This window comes from Heteronotia binoei, chromosome 12 (genome assembly GCF_032191835.1).
Source record: "Heteronotia binoei isolate CCM8104 ecotype False Entrance Well chromosome 12, APGP_CSIRO_Hbin_v1, whole genome shotgun sequence".
Taxonomy (NCBI): Eukaryota; Metazoa; Chordata; class Lepidosauria; order Squamata; family Gekkonidae; genus Heteronotia; species Heteronotia binoei.
Window position 1 is genome coordinate 7,724,651 of NC_083234.1, and position 21,604 is coordinate 7,746,254.

Below are 21,604 nucleotides of genomic sequence, written 5' to 3' on the forward strand. Positions count from 1 at the left end.
GTTTGTCTGGGTCAAGTTTTGGGGTTGGCTGGGTCAAGTTTTGGGCTCCCCAACAGTCTGGGTTTGTCAATAACAGGTTTCGTACAGGATTGCATTTGCTTGGGAAATGAACTTTGGATACCTGTGTGGTTTGAATGACCTTGGCATTAATAAACATCTTTTGAAGAGTCCCGTGAACTTTCGGCTTCTGTTTGGCATGTGGGAAAACGGCACTACCCAATTTGGGCTCATTATGCTGATGGATTCCTCAAGGTCATGGAGGAAAGGGAATGGGAAAAACAATGTTAAATGTGCCCTTTTAATTATGGGCCTGTGGTTTAAGGGTTTGGGGCGGGGGGGGTTTACGGCTTTTTGCCTCTCAGGTATGCTCCCTTTCTCTACCTTCCAAGCCAGTTTAAGCCAGAAGTCATGCCCCCACCACACACCCAGACTCACTCACCCCTCTTCCTTGGCCTGCATAGATTGCTGTAAAATCAGGACTGGTCTTAGTAGAGTTACACAAGGCCAAAGCCATTGAAACGAGGACTTTGGACTCAGAAGGACATTAACGCAGTCTGTTTGCCTTGCTGTTAAGTTCAGGAGGCTATCCGCAAACAGGAAGAAGAAGAAGAAGATATTGGATTTATATCCCGCCCTCCACTCCGAAGAGTCTCAGAGCGGCTCACAATCTCCTTTCCCTTCCTCCCCCACAACAGACACCCTGTGAGGTAGATGAAGATATTGGATTTATATCCCGCTCTCCACTCCAAAGAGTCTCAGAGCAGCTCACAATCTCCTCTACCTTCCTCCCCCACAACAGACACCCTGTGAGGTAGATGAAGATACTGGATTTATATCCCGCCCTCCACTCCGAAGAGTCTCAGAACAGCTCACAATCTCCTTTACCTTCCTCCCCCGCAACAGACACCCTGTGAGGTGGGTGGGGCTGGAGAGGGCTCTCACAGCAGCTGCCCTTTCAAGGACAACCTCTGCCAGAGCTCTGGCTGACCCAAGGCCATTCCAGCAGGTGCAAGTGGAGGAGTGGGGAATCAAACCCGGTTCTCCCAGATAAGAGTCCGCACACTTCACCACTACACCAAACTGGCTTAACTACAAACTACACCAAACTACACTTAACCACTACACCAAACCATACCCAGATCTCTTTTCTTAGGGGGTTGGACTAGATGGCCATGGAGGTCCCTTCCAACTCTGATTCTAGGGAAAAGATTCGTGTCAAGGGAACTGCTGAAAAAAGCTCTAAGAATCATTTGAATGCCCTGGCAGATGCCTTTCCATCCGGAATGGAGAATAATTTGTGGTCAGAGCTTGCATTCAGAAGCAGTGCTGAGTCTTGCAATAGGTGGGGAAGTAATAGAAGTGTCGGTCTGAACATGTGCAGAGTTCATTTGTCTCCTTTAGGGTTTCCAGCTGCAGGATGGAAAATTCCTAGAGATTTGAAGGTGGAGCCAGGAGAGGGCGGGGTTTGGAGAGGGGAGGGGCCTCAGCAGGGTATCAAACTATAGAGTCTACCCTCCAAAGCAGCCGTTTTCTCCAGCAGCTGCATTTGGGCATCGGCGAAAATACCCCCCCTCCCATTTTTTTTTTCAATTTAGAGACACAAAAAATGCTCTCTAGCACTTCTGCCAAAGGACTCTTCCCCCATCCAGATCGCAGCCCTGAGCAAAGCATGGTGGAGTTGCAGACAACTTGGCGCACGTGCACACACACATTGCCAGTGGGTTCTACCGTGCATTCTGCACACTCAGCTTGTTCCCCCATATTATGAGATCGTGTGACTCTTTCCCATTTTTTTACAGTGGCCAGTAACACAGCAGAGAATCTCCTTAGCCTTCTGCTATATGCAAAACAGGGCTTTGCAGCTACTTGTCAGTTTCGGGAAAAGTTAGTTCCCTTGCAGCAGTGGGTTTTCCCCCTTTGCCTGCCTTCTCTTCTGTTCCCTTTCGTTCAGTTATCTAAAGCTAAAACACACATACAAAACCTGAACCATGAGAATTTAAATGGAAGGCAATAAATGGATGCCACTACACAGCTGAGATAGAAGAAGAAGATATTGGATTTATATCCCGCCCTCCACTCCAAAGAGTCTCAGAGCCGCTCACAATCTCCTTTCCCTTCCTCCCCCACAACAGACACCCTGTGAGGTGGGTGGGGCTGGAGAGGGCTCTCACAGCAGCTGCCCTTTCAAGGACAACCCCTGCCAGAGCTATGGCTGACCCAAGGCCATGCTAGCAGGTGCAAGTGGAGGAGTGGGGAATCAAACCCGGTTCTCCCAGATAAGAGACCGCACACTTAACCACTACACCAAACTGTCTCTCACAAGGACAGCTCTGCCAGAGCTCTGGCTGGCCCAAGGCCATGCCAACAGGTGCAAGTGGAGGAGTGGGGAATCAAACCCGGTTCTCCCAGATAAGAGTCCGCACACTTAACCACTACACTAAACTGTCTCTCACAAGGACAGCTCTGCCAGAGCTCTGGCTGGCCCAAGGCCATGCCAGCAGGTGCAAGTGGAGGAGTGGGGAATCAAACCCGGTTCTCCCAGATAAGAGACCGCACACTTAACCACTACACCAAACTGGCTCTCCAGGACTATTGCATAATTTTTTTAAAAAATGGATGCCATTCCCCGCCCCCCCCCCCTAAATGTCACAAGTGACATTCTACCCTGATTTAGAAAAGCATGTTGGGGTTTTTTGGTAGCTGCAGAATAAATATACCCGAGGAAAAAGAATGGTGTTAAGTGGGCGTAGAATCCAAAGTCAAGATTGGAGGCTTACTGCTCTGAAAATTTGCAATAAGAGGTGCATGCAAAATGGGCCCGAAGTGGTCTTAAAGGTGCCACAAAACTCAGATTTTGTTCTATTGCTTCCAAACAACGTAACTATCCGCCCGAATCTATCTGTATGCATGGAATGAGTCTTAGTTGGCTGGCTCCAATTTGCCACTCTTCACTTTTTCTAATGGAGGGCTGGGGAAATGCGGGCTTGGGGATTTGATTTAAAAGCATCTCATTTCTAAGGAGTTTAATCTGCAACAGCCAGGATAATAAAACAGGATTAAACGTTTCGTTTCTTTTGAGGAACCACGCTCTGTTGTTTGAACTTTTATGTCTTGAGCATCTAAAGGGGGACTGGAAAAACACACAGAATTTGGGCAGGCAGACACTTCGGGGCTAACTAGATGTACAACTCCAGTGCCTATGGAAGGAGCCTTCAGTCAGTGAGGAGATTTTGGGGATGCTGTGTACCATTTCGGTAGGAAATATAGCAAGCTGCCCAGTACCATTAACTCACACAGTGGATTACTGTGAGAGTCTAACTACACAGTCCTGAATTACAAAGTCGTAGGGCTGTGCAGCCAAAGAATAGATGCTTTCGATCTATTTCTTTGCAATACTGATGCCCCGTCTTTCTGCATTCATTGCAGCTGTCAAAGCAGCTAGCAGACTGAAAACATATATAATAAAAAACCAGGGCTTTTTGTAGAAAAAAACCCCAGCAGGAACTCATTTGCATATTAGGCCACACCCCCTGACACCAAGCCAGCCGGAACTGCCCCCAAGCCTGTCGGAACCGCGTTCCTGCTCAAAAAACAGCCCTGATAAAAACACACAATAAACCATCAAAACCAAAGAAAAGAGTAAATCATCAAAACCAAAGAAAAACACAACACTAAAACCACTGAAACCAAACCAAATACAGGCCAAGCAGTCAGAATTGTTGATGGAATGCAAAGTAAGGTTGCCAGCCTCCAGGTGGGGCCTGGAGATCTCTCACTTTTACAACTACCGGATGAAGTGCGGGCCCTGCAGAATCTTGCTCAATTCCGTAGAGCCTGCAAGACTACCCTTTTCCAACTGGCCTTCTCTTAGTGTGGATTTTAGTCTACTACATACGGCCATCATAAATTACAAGAGGAGAACATCTAGAACATAGCACCTGCAAATGTTAGTTTTTAACTTTGATGGTTTTAATTACATTGGTTTTAATTATTATGAATTATATATTGTATTGATATAATGTTTTATATTGTAATTATGTATTTATTATATGTTGTGAGCCGCCCTGAGCCTGCTGCGGCAGGGAGGGCGGGATATAAATAAATTATTATTATTATTATTAACTGACCTCCAGTTGGCAGACACCAGCTCTTCTGGAGAAAATGGCTGCTTGGAAGGGCGGGCTCTAGGGCTTTGTACCCTGCTGAGGCCCCTCCTCTCACCCTCTCCCGGCTCCACTCCCAAAGTCTCCAGGGGCCTTAACACAAAGTCTTTAGCTGCTGGCAAAAGAAGGCAACAGAAGGGGGGCAGGCAAGTCTCTCTGGGGACAGAGTTCCGGATGGTTGCAGTCTTGTACCCGGATGCCCCTAAGCAGATTCTTTCTTGGTTGTCTAAACACAAAATGCTGGCGCATTTCCTCTCTCATTTCCCGTTTCAGCTGGTTCGCATGGTTGGATGGGTAACATCCTGTAATAAAGATAACCAAATGATCCATACGCAAGGCCAGAGTTAGGGCCTGCCTGATGAGGGCTTTGGGGGGAATTTGGCGTCACTACTTAAGAACCAAGAAGAGCCCTGTTGGATCAGGCCGTTTGTCCATTTAGTCCAGCATCCTGTCTCACATGGGGGGCAGCCAGTTCCTCTGCAGGGCCAACAACAGGGCGCAGAGGCCTAGACCTTCCCTTCATGTTGCTTCCAGGCTCTGGGATTCAGAGGTTGACTGAACCTCTACTACATACGGCCTCTACTACATACGGCCATCGTAAATTACAAGAGGAACACAGCACCTGTAAATGTAAGTTTTATGAGACTCTGAAAGTGGAGGCTCCCTTTAGACACCAGGGCTAGTAACCACTGATAGACCTGTCCTCCATGAATCCATCTAATCCCCCTTTAAAGCTTTCTACGCATGTGGCCATCACTACATCTTCTGGCAACAAATTCCACATTTTAATCATTCTCTGTGTGAAGCAGGATTTACCTTTTTTCCCATCCTGAACCTACTGCACACATCTGCTGGGGACTCCCTTTGACACCCCGTTCAAAAACATTCACCGTGCCACAGATATTACCAAAGGTTTTAATTCTCCGTACCTATATACGGATATCATAGAACACCAGCTGGTAGGGGAAACCGCTGCGCCCCTTCTGCTCAGTGCCCCGATAAGAGGGGAAACTCACGAATTTATCGCAGTCATCGATGAGGAGCCCCACGACGTTCCCGTCAACAAGCAGCATACTGAAACGATCCGCAGAGAAATAAAGACGGATCAGAACCAACCCGTGTCATTCCGTTACGGCGAGGTCATCGTAAGGTTGCACTTACGACCGCGGAAAAAATGGTGATCATGAAAGATTACGGGGACCCTTGACGCCCTTGAGTTTCAGTATTTCATGTTTATTTGATTTATATCCCACCCTCCACACCACCCCACATCACCCCTGCCAAAGCAGGCTCAGGGCGCCTCACAATTTACAATAGAACAATATGATTACCATCTTCAAGTACTTGAAGGGCCGTCATCTAGAGGATGGTGCAGAGTTGTTTTCTGTGGCCCCAAAACCAGTGGGTTGAAATTAAATCAAAAGAGTTTGCAGCTCAACATTAGAAGAACTTCCTGACCGTTAGAGCGGTTCCTCAGTGGAACAGGCTTCCTCGGGAGGTGGTGGGCTCTCCTTCCTTGGAGGTTTTCAAACAGAGGCTAGATGGCCATCTGACAGCAATGAAGATCCTGTGAATTTAGGGGGAGGTATCTGTGAGTTTAGAGCAGTTCCTCAGTGGAACAGGCTTCCTCGGGAGGTGGTGGGCTCTCCTTCCTTGGAGGTTTTTAAACAGAGGCTAGATGGCCCTCTGACAGTGATGAGGATTCTATGAATTTAGGGGGAGGTGTTTGTGAGTTTCCTGCATTGTGCAGGGGGCTGGACTAGATGACCCTGGAGGTCCTTTCCAACTCTTCTATGATTCTGACAGGCTTCCTCCTCAGGAGGTGATGGGCTCTCCTTCCTTGGAGGTTTTTAAACAGAGGCTAGATGGCCCTCTGACAGCGATGAGGATTCTATGAATTTAGGGGGAGGTGTTTGTGAGTTTCCTGCATTGTGCAGGGGGCTGGACTAGATGACCCTGGAGGTCCTTTCCAACTCTTCTATGATTCTGACAGGCTTCCTCCTCGGGAGGTGATGGGCTCTCCTTCCTTGGAGGTTTTTCAACAGAGGCTAGATGGCCATCTGACAGCAATGAAGATCCTGTGAATTTAGGGGGAGGTATCTGTGAGTTTAAAGCAGTTCCTCAGTGGAACAGGCTTCCTCGGGAGGTGGTGAGCTCTCCTTCCTTGGAGGTTTTGAAACAGAGGCTACATGGCCATCTGACAGCAATGAGGATCCTGTGAATTTAGGGGGAGGTGTTTGTGGGTTTCCTGCATTGTGCAGGGGGTTGGACTAGAGGACCCTGGAGGACCCTGCCAACTCTATGATTCTATGCTTCTATGATAAAAACTTTTGAATTAAAACATTAAATTAAAACAATTTGGTGCTAATATCAGTACAATTTAAAGATGGCATTCAGTAGTCTTAAAAAAAAAAAGGCAGTCCCCTGTGCAAGCACCAGTCGTATACAACTCTGGGGTGTGGTTGCTTTCACAACGTTTTCACGGCAGACTTTTTACGGGGTGGTTTGCCCTTGCCTTCCCCAGTCATCTACGCTTTCCCCCCAGCAAGCTGGGGACTCATTTGACCGACCTCAGAAGGATGGAAGGCTGAGTCAACCTTGAGTCGGCTACCTGAACCCAGCTTCCGTCGGGATCGAACTCAGGTCGTGAGCAGAGCTTGGAGTGCAGTACTGCAGCTTTACCACTCTGCGCCACGGGGCTGTCTTAAACATCCATTAAGATCAAATCCCTCGGTGCTATTGGAAGAGGGAGAGAAATCTCTCTTCGTCGACTCCCTCCAGCCCCAAGATGACTCCATCATCAATACTCCCAAGCCTAGGAGCAATTTTAAATCCGAAGAATGATCTATTCCAGCGGGGTACCAGCAGGAATCCTCTCTTTCCCCTTCTCTTGCATTCTCCTCCAGGGGTGCTGCCCAGGTCCATACTCATTCCCTGCATCCCAGCAGTCACTTGGAGCTGAGTCACTGTCCTTTTCTCTCACCTGATGATACCGGACAGGTAAACAACCTGGATGTTGCAAAAGCCCCAGGGGAACAGGGCCCAGGTGTGGCTTGGTTATCTGGAATTCCCATCAGGTGGAGTCACCTGGCTTGGTTGTTGGGGAGGGTTCTTCTTCACTGCTGGAACCTACCCCACCCACCAAAAAAAAAAAAAAAACCAGGACGAATCCATTTGAAGAGACCAGTCCGTCTGATGGCAAAGGAGGGGAAAAGGGCTGCTCCCCAGAGAACACCTGAATACATGGAGCTGCCTTATACGGAATATATGAAGCTGAATCAGATGTTTTGTTCTCTTTTGAATGGAGAGTTATTCTCCATTCTTGCCGACGTTGTGCTGGATACTCTGTAAAAAATCCTCATTGCAACTGCTTGGCGGACGGTCTAACACCCCTCCTAGACGAAGAGGTGGCTCAATTGAAACGTGAAGATTATTGTCAACTAGCCACGGAGAGGACTCTTCTGGATGTCTGCTCAGGATTTAAAAAGACATTAATGGACTTTATTTGAAGTATTATACTAGCGCCTTGGTCATGTTTATCTTATTTGTCAATGTTTGTGCACGCTATGAAGCTATATTAGAAATGCCTTATGGTCTTCTAGACCTTGTATAATGAATTTTTGAACTTCCATACAAATTCTGACATAATAGTTTGATTAGCGCGTGGTTAGTAATTTTTCACGGATTTGTTTCTCTTCTGCATTAGCTAAGGGGCTGCCCACGAGTTTCTCCCGTCTCTGCTCGCAAGCTTTGCTTGTCAAATTAGATGTCCTCCTCGCTTAATAGTCGCCCTCCCCAAGGCATGTGTTTGTTCCACTCCTGCTGGAATGACAGACGCTTCTAACTTGTCCTGACAGTTTCATCCAATCCTCGGAACGTCCCATCTGGAAACCGAGCCAATAAAGCCGGGCACTCCCACATTCCTGCAAAGGGGCCGGGAGAAGTTTACAATCTGGCCATCGGGCCAGAAGCAGCTCTGGCTTAGTTCGTCACAATGTAAACGGGACCACGGAGGAGAGACTAAGCCACAACTAAAAGGAAGAACTCTCCTTGTAAAATGCAATTTTAACGTGTTGTGAATAATAAGTATCAAAATACCAAATGCATATTATCAGTACATATCACCAAGTTAAAACCTCATAAGTTTCTCAGTGCTCCTATTGCCCTTATGTGGCTGAAAACCACTAAATTACATTCAGTCCAGTGTTAAAAATAGGTGGTCCAATGGAGAACAGGTTCGCTTTGCAAGCCGTTTCGGATCTCAAATCCTTCTTCTAGGGACCATTCTTATGAGTATTGTACAGTTTTCCAGGTCCAGTAGTGCCAAATGAATTCCTAGCTTTCTCTAATTAGCATGATTAATAGCGGGAACGCCATAGTAAGTACTATCCTTATCAGCAATGAAGGCGTCCAAAACAGCTTGCAAAGCGGACCGGTTCTCCGTTGGATCATCTATTTTTAATACTGGACTGAATGTAATTTAGAGGCTTTCAGCCACATAAGGGCAATAGGAGCACTGTGTAACTTATGAGGTTTTAACTTGGTGATATGTACTGATAATATTCGTTTTGCATTTTGATACTTATTATGCACAAGTTAAAATTGCATTTTACAGGGAGAGTTCTTTCTTTTTGTTGTCCCTTGCTCTTAGTTCAGCAGCCTGTCTTTGGTAAGGTTGCCAAGTCCACCGCAGCCTCCGTACCATTGAGTTTTCCCTCCCAAATTGCTAGAGCGTCCGGGAAAACTCTGTGGTTTTCCCACCAAGGAGAAGGGGCCGCTGTGGCTGGGGTCAGGGGCGCCTGTTCCAGGTTAGGAAATCCCTGCAGGTTTGAGGGTTTGAGGAGGGGAGGAGCCTCAGTGGGATATCAGACCACTCCCCTCACCCTCCAAAGCAGCCTTTTCCTCTGGGGCAGGGGTGGCCAACAGTAGCTCTCCAGGTGTTTTTTGCCTACAACTCCCATCAGCCCCAGCCATTGGCCATGCTGGCTGCGGCTGATGAGAGTTGTAGGCAAAAAAACATCTGGAGAGCTACTGTTGGCCACCCCTGCCCCAGAGGAAACTGACCTCTGTCGTCTGTAGATCTGGGTTGGGAAATACCTGGAGATTGGGGGGGGGGGGGGTCTGGGGAAGGCAGGGTTGGAAGGGGAAGGGCCTCAGCCGACTTCTGAATCCGAAAGCAGGGTTTCCACAGGAAGGAACCAGCCAAGGTGTGCTAGTGGGGATGATGGAGAGTACCATCAAGGCAGAGCTGACTTATAGTGACTCCCCCCCCCCATAGGTTTCTCAAGGCAAGAGACATTCCAAAGATGATTTGCCATTGCCTGCCTCGGAAGGATGGAAGGCTGAGTCAACCTGCAGTCGGCTACCTGAACCCAGCTTCCGCCGGGATCGAACTCGGGTCACGAGCAGAGCTTAGGACTGCAGTACTGCAGCTTTACCGCTCTGCGCCATGGGGCTCTTCTGTGGGGGGTCCAATTCTATGAGCCCCAAAGGAAGGTGCCCCCATACTTCATTATTTCCAATGGAGAGAAGGCGTTTAAAAGGAGTGCGGTCCCTTTAAATGTGATGGCCAGAACTCCTTTTGGAGTTCAAGTGTGCTTGCCACACCCTTCCTCCTGGCTCCACCCCCAATGTCTCCAGACTCCACCCCCAAAGTCCCCAGATATTTCTTGGGTTGGACTTGGCAACCTCAGCCTGGGCCGACCCTGCTTAGCTTCTGAGATCTGATGATGCTGATGAAGATACTGGATTTATATCCCGCCCTCCACTCTGAAGAGTCTCAGAGCGGCTCACAATCTCCTTTCCCTTCCTCCCCCACAACAGACACCCTGTGAGGTAGATGAAGATATTGGATTTATATCCCGCTCTCCACTCCGAAGAGTCTCAGAGCGGCTCACAATCTCCTTTCCCTTCCTCCCCCACAACAGACACCCTGTGAGGTAGATGAAGATATTGGATTTATATCCCGCTCTCCGCTCCAAAGAGTCTCAGAGCGGCTCACAATCTCCTTTCCCTTCCTCCCCCACAACAGACACCCTGTGAGGTAGATGAAGATATTGGATTTATATCCCGCCCTCCAATCCAAAGAGTCTCAGAACAGTTCCAATCTCCTTTACCTCCACCCCCGCACAACAGACACCCTGTGAGGTAGATGAAGATATTGGATTTATATCCCGCCCTCCACTCCGAAGAGTCTCAGAGCGGCTCACAATCTCGTTTCCCTTCCTCCCCCACAACAGACACCCTGGGAGGTAGAAGAAGATACTGGATTTATATCCCGCCCTCCACTCCGAAGAGTCTCAGAGCGGCTCACAATCTCCTTTACCTTCCTCCCCCACAACAGACAACCTGTGAGGTAAATGAAGATATTGGATTTATATCCCGCCCTCCACTCCGAAGAGTCTCAGTGCGGCTCACAATCTCCTTTACCTTCCTCCCCCACAACAAACACCCTGTGAGGTGGGTGGGGCTGAGAGCAGCTGCCCTTTCAAGGACAACTTCTGCCAGAGCTATGGCTGACCCAAGGCCATTCCAGCAGCTGCAAGTGGAGGAGTGGGGAATCAAACCCGGTTCTCTCAGATAAGAGAGCTATGGCTGACCCAAGGCCATTCCAGCAGCTGCAAGTAGAGGAGTGGGGAATCAAACCCAGTTCTCCCAGATAAGAGTCCGTGCACTTAACCACTACACCAAACTGGCCCTCCCTGTTATTGGAGGTAGAGGCACCAATAAGATCAGGCTGGCTTGGGCTATCCTGGTCAGGGGGATACAATTAGTTAGGGTTTCCAGGTACAGACTGAGAAATACCTGGAGATTTGGGGGGTGTTGCTTGGGGAGGGTGGGGTTTGGGGAAGGAAGGGGAGGGACCTCAGCAGGATGTAGTGCCATAGACTCCACCCTCCAAAGCAGCCATTTCCTCCAGGGGAACCGATCTTGGTGGTCCTGAGATCAACTGTGATAGCAGGAGATCAAGTTTCACCCAGAGGTCGGCAGCAGCCTGACAATCGGTACAAAGGCAAAACATGAGGTAGGTCTGAATACTGCAGACAGGAACCCACTTCCAGAGATTTCTAAAATCGATTTCTACTTGAAACTTTGTTCCACATTATACAAAAACCAATTGTACAACAACAGACCAGTTACTTCAAATAAAATAAAAAGGGAAAGGGAAAGGTAGACCCCTGTGAAAGCACCAGTCGTTTCCAACTCTGGGGTGACGTCGCATCATGACGTTTTCACGGTAGACTTTTTACGGGGTGGCTTGTCATTGCCTTCCCCAGTCATCTACATCCCCCCCCCCCCAGCAAGCTGGGGACTCATTTGACCAACCTCGAAAGGAGGGAAGGCTGAGTTAACCTTGAGCCGGCTACCTGAACCCAGCTTCCGTCGGGATCAAACTCAGGTCATGAGCTCAGACTGCAGCACAGCACGCTCCTTCATATAAAATACACCCCCCCAAAAAAAAAAAACCAGACAAAACTGTTCATAGAAAGCACAAAACCATTACAGGAAGAAGTTATATTTGAAAACGACAGATAATTGAAATCCAGCCACAAATTCCCTCTCCACTGTTTCTCCATCAGTCGCGAGGAAGCAATTTATAACATATTTCTCTGTTCCTTTTCTGAGCGTAATTAGATGTGTCAATTTCAAGCAACAAATGAAGGACCGTTTTAAATTTAGCAAACAGGGGTGTACAGTCTCTGGCCCCGGAGGTTCCATTTAGCTCTCAAGATGATAAATCCCCATTTATTTGTTTACTCTAAAAACATTTCTAGGCTGCCTTTCCGCCCACAGAGGGTCCCCCAGGTGGAAAACATCAAACAGTAAAACATTTCGACATTAAAAATATTTAAACTGTATGCACAATGATTCAGTAAAGACACATGAAGAGAAATAAAAAAAACAGGGAGGAGGCCAATAAACGGTTCCTGGGGGCATGCCAGGAGTAGAGAGTAAGTTCCAAAGTTGTACCATGATCGATGTCATCAAAAACCACTGAGAAGTCCAAGAAAATTAACAGGATCTCATTCGTGAGAACCTAAGAAGGGCCCTGCTGGATTACAGCAATAGTCCAGCATCCTGACTCACACAGTGGCCAATCAGTTCCTCTCAACAGCCAACACCAGAGCATAGGGGTCAAGGTCCAGTTTGGTGTCATGGTGAAGTGTGCAGACTCTTATCTGGGAGAACCGGGTTTGACTCCCCACTCCTCCACTTGCAGCTGCTGGAATGGCCTCGGGTCACCCATAGCTCTCACAGAGTTGTCCTTGAAAGGGCAGCTTCTGGGAGAGCTCTCTCAGCCTCACCGACCTCACAGGGTGTCTGTTGTGGGGGAGAAAGATAAAGGAGATTGTAGGCCGCTCTGAGACTCTGCCCTTGAAAGGGCAGCTTCTGGGAGAGCTCTCTTAGCCCCACCAACCTCACAGGGTGTCTGTTGCGGGGGGGGGGGGGAGAGAAAGGTAAAAGGAGATTGTGAGCCACTCTGAGATTCAGAGCAGAGGATGGGATATAAATGAGATCCAGTTTGATGTAGTGGCTAAGTGCGTGGACTCTTACCTGGGAGAACCGGGTTTGATTCCCCACTCCTCCACTTGCACCTGCTAGCATGGCCTTGGGTCAGCCAGAGCTCTGGCAGAGATTGTCCTTGAAAGGGCAGCTGCTGTGAGAGCCCTCTCCAGCCCCACCTACCTCACAAGGTGTCTTCTATGGGGAGAGGAAAAGATGGAGATTGTAAGCTGCTCTGAGATTCTGAGAGATAGGCGGGGTATAAATCCAATCTCCTCCTCCTTCTTCTCTTCTTCTCCTTCAGTTTGGTGTAGTGGTGAAGTGTGCGGACTCTTATCTGGGAGAACCGGGTTTGATTCCCCACTCCTTCCCATGCACCTGCTGGAATGCCCTTGGGTCAGCCATAGCTCTCCCCAGGGCTTTTTTGGTAGAAAAAGTCCAGCAGGAACTCATTTGCATATTAGGCCACACTCCCTGTTACCAAGCCAGCCAGAACTGCGTTCCTGCTCAAAAAAAAAGCACTAGCTCTCACAGAAGTTTCCTTGAAAGGGCAGCTGCTATGAGAGCCCTCTCAGTCCCACCCACCTCACAGGGTGTCTATTGTGAGGGAGGAAGGTAAAGGAGATTGTGAGCCGCTCTGAGTCTTTGATTCAGAGAGAAGGGCAGGGTATAAATCTGCAGTCTTCTTCATTAGAACTAGGGTTGCCAGGTAGGGTTCCCAAGTCCCCTACAGCCTCCTATGCTACAATAGATACCATAGAGTTTTCCCTCCCAAATTGTTAAAGCGTCTGGGAAAACCACAGAGTTTTCCCAGAAGCTCCTAGAGCGGCCAGCGCGTGACAATGCCGGCGCGATGATGTCACTTGCAAGTGATGTCAACACTCTGGAGACATTGGGGGAGCATCCTCAACACCAGCCCGGGAACTTGGCAGCCCTATTGCCAGGTCTGTGCTGGAAAATACCTGGAGACTTTGGGGGTGGAGCTGGGAGAGGGCGGGGCTTGGGGAGGGGGAGGGGCCTCAGGATGGTGTGACGTCACAGAGTCCATCCTCCAAAGCAGCCCTTTTCTCCAGGGAAGTTGATGTCTGTAGCTTGGAGACAGAGTTGCCAGGTCTGTGCTGGAAAATACCTGGAGACTTTGGGGGTGGAGCTGGGAGAGGGCGGGGCTTGGGGAGGGGGAAAGGCCTCAGGATGGTGCGACGCCACAGAGTCCATCCTCCAAAGCAGCCCTTTTCTCCAGGGAAGCTGATATCTGTAGCTTGGACACAGAGTTGCCAGGTCTGTGCTGCAAATACCTGGAGATTTTGGGGGTGGAGCTGGGAGAAGGCGGGGCTTGGGGAGGGGGCTCAGCATGGTGCGACGCCACAGAGTCCATCCTCCAAAGCAGCCCTTTTCTCCAGGGAAGCTGATGTCTGTAGCTTGGAGACAGAGTTGCCAGGTCTGTGCTGGAAAATACCTGGAGACTTTGGGGGTGGAGCTGGGAGAGGGCGGGGCTTGGGGAGGGGGAGGGGCCTCAGGATGGTGCGACGCCACAGAGTCCATCCTCCAAAGCAGCCCTTTTCTCCAGGGAAGCTGATGTCTGTAGCTTGGAGACAGAGTTGCCAGGTCTGTGCTGGAAAATACCTGGAGACTTTGGGGGTGGAGCTGGGAGAGGGCGGGGCTTGGGGAGGGGGAGGGGCCTCAGGATAGTGCTACGCCACAGAGTCCATCCTCCAAAGCAGCCCTTTCCTCCAGGGAAGCTGATGTCTGTAGCTTGGAGACAGAGTTGCCAGGTCTGTGCTGGAAAATACCTGGAGACTTTGGGGGTGGAGCTGGGAGAGGGCGGGGCTTGGGGAGGGGGAGGGGCCTCAGGATAGTGCTACGCCACAGAGTCCATCCTCCAAAGCAGCCCTTTTCTCCAGGGAAGCTGATGTCTGTAGCTTGGAGACAGAGTTGCCAGGTCTGTGCTGGAAAATACCTGGAGACTTTGGGGGTGGAGCTGGGAGAGGGCGGGGCTTGGGGAGGGGGAGGGGCCTCAGGATGGTGCAACGCCACAGAGTCCATCCTCCAAAGCAGCCCTTTTCTCCAGGGAAGCTGATGTCTGTAGCTTGGAGACAGAGTTGCCAGGTCTGTTCTGGAAAATACCTGGAGACTTTGGGGGTGGAGCTGGGAGAGGGCGGGGCTTGGGGAGGGGAAGGGGCCTCAGGATGGTGCAACGCCACAGAGTCCATCCTCCAAAGCAGCCCTTTTCTCCAGGGAACCTGATGTCTGTAGCTTGGACACAGAGTTGCCAGGTCTGTGCTGGAAATACCTGGAGATTTTGGGGGTGGAGCTGGGAGAAGGCGGGGCTCGGGGAGGGGGCTCAGCATGGTGCAATGCCCTGGAGCCCACCCTTCAAAGCTGCCGTTTTCTGCAGGGGAGTTGATCCCCCCTCCCAATTGCAGATGACTTATGGTGTGCCCAGAGGCCAAGAGATGTTCAGAGGCAGTTTGCCACTGCCCTCCTCTGCATAACAGCACTAACATGAGAGTGGTTTACAAAATTATGAATGGGATAGAGACAGTAGAGCAAAAACTACTTTTCTCCCTTTCTCACAGTACAAGAACTCTTGGGCACTCAAAGAATATAATGAGCAGTAGACTTTGAGTAGATGAAAGGAAGTCCTTCTTCACCCCAAGGGTGATGAGCCATAGGAAGTGTGGTGGCTACAAGCATAGCCAGCTTCACAGGAGGACTGAAGAAACACAGCGGACTGGATAAAAGCAGAGGTCCATGAGTGGGGCAGTATTCTTGGCGCTTGGAGGGCATGTGCCCCACCAGATGGAGGGCTTCTTCAGACACCCCACCCTTCTTCTTCTTCTTCCATAGACAGCTTCAAGAGGAGACTGGATCAACATACGGAGCAGAGGTTCATCAGTTTGTGGGGGGAGGGACTTCAATGGGGTCTGGACAAGTGATGCTCTGTCTTCTTGGTGCTTTGGGGGCAACAATGGGAAGGCTTCTGGAGTTCTGGCCCCACTGGTAGACCTCCTGTTGGCACCTGGCCTTTGTCTAACAGTATGGCACAGAGTGTTGGACTGGATGGGCCGTTGGCCTGATCCAACATGGCTTCTCTTATGTTCTTATGTGACACAGAGTGATGGACTGGATGGGCCGTTGGCCTGATCCAACAGGGCTTCTCTTATGTGACACAGAGTGTTGGACTGGATGGGCCGTTGGTCTGATCCAACATGGCTTCTCTTATGTTCTTATGTGACACAGAGTGTTGGACTGGATGGGCCATTGGCCTGATCCAACATGGCTTCTCTTATGTTCTTATGTGACAGAGTGTTGGACTGGATGGGCCATTGGCCTGATCCAACATGGCTTCTCTGATGTTCTTATGTGACACAGAGTGTTGGACTGGATGGGCCATTGGCCTGATCCAACATGGCTTCTCTTATGTTCTTATGTGACACAGAGTGTTGGACTGGATGGGCCACTGGCCTGATCCAACATGGCTTCTCTTATGTTCTTATGTGACACAGAGTGTTGGACTGGATGGGCCACTGGCCTGATCCAACATGGCTTCTCTTATGTTCTTATGTGACACAGAGTGTTGGACTGGATGGGCCATTGGCCTGATCCAACATGGCTTCTCTTATGTTCTTATGTGACACAGAGTGTTGGACTGGATGGGCCACTGGCCTGATCCAACATGGCTTCTCTTATGTTCTTATGTGACACAGAGTGTTGGACTGGATGGGCCACTGGCCTGATCCAACATGGCTTCTCTTATGTTCTTATGTGACACAGAGTGTTGGACTGGATGGGCCATTGGCCTGATCCAACATGGCTTCTCTTATGTTCCTTGGTGTTCTCCCATCCAAATACTAACCAGGGCCTACCCTGCTTAGCCTGAGATCTGGCTAGCCTGGGTCATCCAGGTCTAGGCAAGAGATGAGCGGAGGTGGTTTGCCATTGCCTGCCTCTGGGTAGCAACCCTGAATTTCCTCAGTAGTTTTGCATCCAAGTAACCAGGGCTGATATTGCTTTGCTTCTGAGATCTGAAGAGATTCAGCTAGCCTGGACTATTCAGGTCAAGGCAAGGTACCTCACACAAAGAGGTTGCCAGCTCCAGGTTGGAAACACCTGGTGATTTTGGGGGGTGGAGCCTGAGGAAGGTGTGGTTTAGGGGGAAGGGACTTCAATGGGGTACTATGCCATCGGTTCACCTTCCTAAGTGACCATCTTCTCGAGGTGAACTGATCTCTGACCGATTCCCCACTAGCCTTATGCCGCTCTCACTCTTCTCTTCTCTATAGGGCTTCCATCGGATTTCACATTATCTGCCCCAGGGCTGCAACGAGCTTCTCCTTTTTCACGCGGCAAACAGAAACCGGTTTTTAGAGGACCGTTTGCTGCGTGAAAGAGGCGGAGTGAGTTGAAGCCCAGGGCAGATCATGTGAAATCCGAGAGAAGCCCCGCGGAGAAGAGGAGAGTGAGAGCGGTGTAAGGCTAGTGGGGAACCGGTGTCCATCTCCGGGAGATCATTTATAATAGAAGGTGATCTCCAGCCGCCACCTGCAGATTGGCAACCCCGCAGACAGCGGGACAACCTGGCAGCGTGGGACTGAGCGATCTCGTCACTGCTAATGTCGAATCCAAGTCGGAACGAATGTGAGAGATTTTATCTGCGAAGCGCTTAGCACAAGAATCGCAGTGGACCGTGAGATCTTTGACGTTCCCCGTCATTACCATAAGCCACCGCTGAGATGGGAAAAATAACCACAAAGGAACATCTGATGTCAGGAAAAACCCTCACGACCTCTCTGTGCAAAACGAGAAGTGGACCCGCCGAATCAGAACACCTGCAGGATGTGAAGGGAAGTTTTGAGGTTGTGGTTTGTTCCTACTGTAACTCGGCCCTCTTGGATGATACAAGTGAGCCAGAACTTAGCGATAGCTCTGTCTACTTTGATCAAAACAAAGCAGGAGTCAAGCTGCGCCTTTAATAGGAATCCACAATAGGAATCCATGGTTTTGCATACTAATTCACACTTTCTCTATATTTACGACTGCTTGCCATTCCATCCTATTGTCTGATGCTTCTAGTCAGGCCTCAGATTCAGCAGGAGCTCACAGAATGCTTCTAGTCAGGCCTCAGATTCAGCAGGAGCTCACAGAATGCTTCTAGTCAGGCCTCAGATTCAGCAGGAGCTCACAGAAGCGCAGCTCCTGACGCTTTCTGAGGGTCCCCCCCTCCTCCTCCCCACCAACCTTGTCCATTGAATAGTAGGTGCAGCTGCATAACAATCCCTGGATTAGGAGAGCGGGCATCCAGCCAGCTACCAGGGGCTTTGCCACACCCCCAACAGCCCTTATTAACTCCTGGAGAAACCCACGCCACCCTTTCTCTACCTCTTATGTGATTTGGGGTGGCGGGTGGCTTGCTGGCCTTTTGACTGGGGGGGGGGGGCGGCCAAGGAGAGCCCCAGGCGAGTGAGGCCTGCTTGGATCTCTAGCCAGCCCAAGCAGGCCTCACTCGCCCGGGACTCTCCTTTCTTGCATCGGGTTGCTGTGGGCTGGGAGGGGTGGCATATGCTAATGAGCTCCACCCCCTATTTTTCTGCAAAACGACCCCTGCTTCTAGCACACGAAAGCTTCCATTTTGAATAAAACTTTGTCGGTCTTAAAGGTACACCTCGACTCCTGCTTTGTTCTGCTGCTTCCGACCAACACGGCTGCCCGCCTAGAGCTACCTGCTTGGATCAGAAATTGCTCTTATACCAGAGTTACCAACTCCTGCTTGGGAAATACCTGGAGATTTCTAGGGTGGAGCCTGAAGAGGGCGGGGTTTAGAGAGGGGAGGAGCTTCAAATGGTTATAGTGCTATAGAGCAGGGGTGGCCAAGGGTAGCTCTCCAGATGGTTTTTTTTGCCTACAACTCCCATCAGCCCCAGCCAGCATGGCCGATGGCTGGGGCAGATGGGAGTTGTAGGCAAAAAAAAACATCTGGAGAGCTACCGTTGGTCAGCCCTGCTATAGAGCCCACCCTCCGAAGCAACCATTTTCTCAGGGGATCTCTTTTGTCAGGAGATCAGTTGTAATCCCGGCAGATCTGCAGCTCTCCCACCTGGAGGGTGCCCCAGCTTCCATGCCTAGGAAGGCTCCCTCCTAAAACATGAAGGTATGAAGCTGCCTTCTAGTGAATCAGGCCTTTGGTCCATCGAAGTCAGTGTTGTTTGCTCAGACTGTCCAGGGTCTCAAGCAAAGGTCTTTCCCACCACCTACTGCCAGATCTTTTACCTGGAGATAGCGGGGATTGAACCAGGGATCTTCTGCATGCCAAGCAGATGCTCCACCACTGAGCCACAACCACTCTGTTGTAGCCCTTCTAATGCCAATTCTCAATGTGAAGGTTTAAAATATTGCATGGGCATTTCCCCCCCCACCCTCCTTCTCCCAGGGAATTCCCATCTGTCTCCAGGATCCACCATAGCAAGGTCTAGGTTGGGGAGTTCCTGCCTGGAGTTTGGAAACAGGAGAGACCTCAGTGGGGTATAATGGGTTGCCAGATCCAAATCAAGAAATATCTGGGGGCTTTGGGGGTGGAGCCAGGAGACTTTGGGGTGGAGCCAGGAGCAAGGTTGCGGCAAGCATAATTGAACTCCGAAGGGAGTTCTGGCCGTCGCATTTAAAAAGACCGCACACCTTTTAAATGCCTTCCCTCCATTGGAAATAATGAAATAAAGGGGCACCTACTTTGGGGGCTCATAGAACTGGACCCCCTGGTCCAATCTTTTTGAAACTTGGAAGGTCTTTTGAGGAGTGGCACCAGATGCTATGCTAAAAAAACGACACCTCTACCTCAAAAAAAACAGCCCCCGCAGAACCCCAGATACCCACAGATCAATTCTCCATTATACCCTATGGGAATTGGTCTCCATGAGGAATAATTGAGTGCCCAACAGACATTTTCCTCTCTCCCCCTCCACCTTCTGATGACCCTGAAGTGGGGTAGGGCTTCAAAACCAGGGGATCCCCTGCCCCCAACTGGAGATTGGCAACCCTGGGTATAATACCATAGACTGAGTCCACCATCCAAACCAGCCATTTTCTCCAGGAGAACTGATCTTTTTTTTTTTACCTGGAAACCAATTTTAGTTCTGGGAGATCTCCAGGTACCACCTGGAGAGTGGCAACTCTTGCTCTTTGGAATAGGTCTCCAGTGGTCAGAAATTGTAGCCGCCTTTTGAAATTTCACAAGGAGGCCTTCCTTACCTCGCGTGCTTCGCTTGCAAAGCCGAGCTGAGCCTTTTGAAAATCGGATCTTTCTTGGGATCAATGGGGCTCTTTCATGGCAGTCACCCATCCCACACATTCAGGCAGCCGGCCTTTGAACTGCTTCCTCCAGGTCTTTAGGACGCATCCATTAAAGTGTTTACAGCTTTGTCGGGGGAATGATGAAGGGGAACGCCACAGAGGTTGGTCAAATTATGACATTTCAGTCTGCCTTTGACCCTTTCGGCAGGACAAGTTCCTGCAATCGAAGGATCTGGCCTCTGTTTTCAAGGCGAAGATTCAGCTGTTGTTATGTCTTGCATTTCAGTCCTGAAGTTACAACACAGCGAATGCTACAGATGCGACCAGTGGAAGCCCACTGGTCCCTGGATGTAGCTCGCTAATACGCTCCGCCAATCAAGATCTGTGGCAGGAAGTTTAACTGGCCAGGATTGGACCTGGCCAGACGGAGGGTTGTTCCGGGGTATGTATATAATCGGGACCCGGCCCGCGTTTCCTCCCCTTTGTGATGTACTCGCCAATAAAGTATGTTGACTTCAACACGCCTCGTCACTCAGCACATTACAGCTGTGATTTGCAATGTCGTATCAAAAATGGTCACCACCCCCACCCTATCTCTCCACTGCTGCTTGGCAGGAGAAAAGAGGAAGGGCGATCTCTCCATCAGGCTGGCGTAGGGTTGCCAGTACAGCTGCCAATCCCCAGGTGAGGTCCAGCAGTGGCTGCACAGATAGAGAATGAGACAAGAATCAACGGTGCCAGAAAGAACAAAAAGCAAGTCTTTAGGAAATTTTACAAATTTATCAAAAGTTCTCAATTCGTAGGATAAAATCCATTGCAAAGGAACTCCCACACATATGCAGTCCACAAAAATCCATTCTGATACGTCGACTCCTGAAGAAATGCGCAACTCCCAATGGGTCAAGAAACCTCCTTCTTCCTTACAACGCACAAGGAGTCCAACCAACAACGTCGGCTTCTAAGGTAAAAGTCACCTCCCGCGATCGCTAGCTTGAACTGTGTTCCACTATAGATAGCTTTTTCGAAAGCCGAATGATAAACCTTAACGTATCATTCTATCACACTCTTATCAATGCCCATTCTTAACTTCTTAAAGCCATCTTTAAGAAGTTAAGAACTTTAAGAAGTTAAGAATGGGCGTCAATAAGAGTGTAATAAAATGATACGTTAAGGTTCATCATTCGGCTTTCGAAAAAGCTGCTTATAGTGGAACGTGGTTCAAGCTAGCGATCGCGTGAGGTGATTTTTACCTTCGAAGCCGACGTCCTTGGTTGGATCCCTTGTATGTTGTAAGGAAGAAGGAGGGTTTTTTGACCCATTGGGAGTTGCAAATTTCTTCAGGGGTCAACGTATCAGAATGGATTTTTGTGGACTCTATATGTGTGGGAGTTCCTTTGTAATGAATTTTATCCTATGAATTGAGAACTTTTGATAAATTTGTAAAATTTCCTAAAGACTTGATTTTTGTTCTTTCTGGCACAGTTGATTTTTGTCTCAATCCCCAGGTGGGGGCAGGGGATCCCCCAGTTTGGAGGCCCTTCCCCCGCTTCAGGATTATCAAAAAGCAGGGGGGGGGAGGTGGATGGAAATATCTACTGGGCACTCCATTATTCCCTATGGGGACAAATTCCCATAGGATATAATGGAGAATT